The sequence below is a fragment of the Oncorhynchus mykiss genome, chromosome 28 (assembly GCF_057628025.1).
Source record: "Oncorhynchus mykiss isolate SJ-2025 chromosome 28, ASM5762802v1, whole genome shotgun sequence".
Taxonomy (NCBI): Eukaryota; Metazoa; Chordata; class Actinopteri; order Salmoniformes; family Salmonidae; genus Oncorhynchus; species Oncorhynchus mykiss.
Window position 1 is genome coordinate 21,271,691 of NC_143049.1, and position 2,813 is coordinate 21,274,503.

General features: G+C 47.3%; 1 pseudogene; it reads right to left on the bottom strand.

Moving 5' to 3' along the window:
- Positions 1–273: 273 nt before the first annotated feature.
- Positions 274–1,626, bottom strand: LOC110508705 (melanocortin receptor 4 pseudogene; annotated as a pseudogene).
- Positions 1,627–2,813: the final 1,187 nt, after the last annotated feature.

The following is a 2,813-nucleotide window of genomic DNA, read 5'->3' on the forward strand; positions in this document are numbered from 1 at the left end:
TCATCTTTATCAATATTGGGGGGGGGGGGGGGGGAAATGTTAAGTAATAAATGTTTTTCTCAAAAAGATAGGAATCCAAATGATTGGAATCCTTGATAAAGACGAGCAAAAAAACTATTCACAAACCTTTATGTAATGATAGCCATTACATGTGTTGACTCAATAGTTTGTGTGGTAGTGAGATAAATCTATCAATATGTCATTACATTAGTCATGTTCAACTATATTGCAATTGTTATTTGCCTCATAAGGCAAAAATGAAAAGTTGTCCTTATTTACAGATATTATAATACTGTTTCTTTGAAACTGTCCCTGAACAGTTCACATACAGTATCTCCATAAGGTTCAGTATTTGCTGGGAATTTCACACAGAGACACACAGAGAGGCAATATCATACCAGCAGCAGAATATCTCCTTGAAGGTCTTCCTCATCTCCTGGCTCCTGAAGGCGTAGATTAGCGGGTCGATGACAGAGTTACACATGATGAGAATGAGGTACATGTTGAAGTGAGACATGAAGCACATACAGTAGGGGTTCCTGGGGCAGGAGATCATGAGGATGAGATGGAGGAAGAAGGGCGCCCAGCACACTATGAACACCCCCAGGAGGATGGTGAGGGTGATGGCCCCCTTCATGTTGGCTGCCTGCCAGATGGGGCCGTTGCCCGGCAGAGCGGCGATCCTCTTCATGTGCAGACGCGCCAGCATGAACATGTGGACGTACAGCGAGGCCATGAGCACCAGCATGCTGAAGAACATGATGATGAGGCAGATGAGGACGGTAGTGCTCTCCGAGTAGACGATGAAGAGGACGCCCGACACGGTGCAGAAGGTCCAGATGCTGGTGATGATGGTGGCAGCCCGGCGCACGGTCATAATGTTGTGGTAGCGTAGTGCATAGAAGATAGTCACGTAACGGTCAACAGCGATGGCCAGCAGGCTCCAGATAGACGCCAGCAGGGAACTACAGATCATGGAGTCAAACACGTTGTCCATGCTCTTGATCATGCCACCGCCGATCCCCAAGTTGCCATCAGTGATCATCGCCATGACAATGGTCTCAGTGGCGTTGGAGACGCTGACCAGCATGTCAGCCACGGCCAGGGAACAGATGAAGAAGTACATGGGAGAGTGAAGATTCTTGTTCTTGATGATGGCGGCAATAACTAGGATGTTCTCCAGCAGGCTGACGATGCCCAGCGTGAGGAAGACCTCAGTGGAGATGAGCAGCTGCTCATAACACCCAGGCAAACCACGGAATCTCTCTGCCATAGCCTGGGGCTGCTGATTGCTGAAAGGTAGAGCTCCAGAGCTGTGGTTCCGTAGGTGGAATGATCCATGGTGATGCTGGTGCGTGGCATTCATTGTTTTTGTAGGGTCTCTTCAGTCAGCACTCTTCAGCACACTTCATTCTTCATTATTCCCTTAATATGTCCAAAGAGTTTTTGTGCCTAACGAGGAGCTGCTACCTTAAAGCGCTTCAGCTTCGAGTGCCAGGCAGACACTGGGCAGTGAAGTATATAGTCTGAGACATTGGGAGGCAGTCCGATCCGTGACCGCAGGTGGCTGTTAGCTCAGACTCCACTGGCAGGAAAGCCTCATCATCCTCTGGACTCACGCTGCCATCTATTTACCACAGCTTCAGCCAGAGAGGTATCTGAGAAAGAGAGGAGAAGAGAACAGGCTAGAGAAAGAGAGAGAGAGGGATAAGTGAGAGCGAGAGAATGGAGAGAGAAAGAGAAAGGGAGAGAGAGAGAGAGAGGGAGGCAGAGAGTTTGAGAGATACATGGAAAGAGTGTGTGTGTCTGTGAGTGAGTGAGTGAGTGAGTGAGTGAGTGAGTGAATGAGTGAGTGAGTGAGTGAGTGAGTGAGTGAGTGAGTGAGTGAGTGAGTGAGTGAGTGAGTGAGTGAGTGAGTGGCTAAGTCCAGAGAGTTTGAGACACTAACTGAAAGAATAGGTATTAAAGCACACACAGACAGCCAGATCTTCACTTAGCAGAATCATTCTCACTTTTCCTTCAGACACCCCTCAGCAATCTCACCCCTAACTCTTCCCTGTCTCTCAGCCAATGAGGGGATGTTTACAAGGGTGGGCATCATATCTAGAGGATGTTCTTGGTCTGACATGGAGATAGGTATAACTAGCCCTGCCCTGCTGCCCCTCACCTCACAGCACATACAGGTTGTCCTTCTAGCATATGTCAAATTAATCAATCTAATTTATGGTTTTATCAATGTCAGCGATGTGAGTCTTGATTTTAAGGTGTTTTAAAAAAAGCCTTCACAGTGGTGATTTAAATGTATCAATAACATTTAGGAACTGTATTCTAACTGCCACTATGTTTCAAGCAATCAGCTTTACTGGAAATGCTCTTGTATAAATCCCCAGTTGCTGAATATATCACATTGTCATGCAGCCTCCTCATCTGTCCTACTCATTAATCCCCAGTTGCTGAATATATCACATTGTCATGCAGCCTCCTCATCTGTCCTAAAATGAATCCCACCTCTGACTCAGTCAGTGCCTTCCAGCGCTTTGGGCTGGCTCTCTGGCCTGTCGATTACACCCCTTGATGTCTGACACATACACAGGCATGGACACAGGCACACATGCATACGCACAGCTGTGGCAAAAGTTAGGAGATAAAGTATCTAATCAATGGAAGATGGAATTAAAACTACAGAATTAAGTTAAAGGAGAAGAATAGGCTACAACGACCAAGGTGTTGGTTGCTGTCTCTCCGTCCCTGCTCCCCGTGTTACTCACTCACAGTATGGCCCCTCCCCGCCTGCTAGAGCGGCACCACTCTCT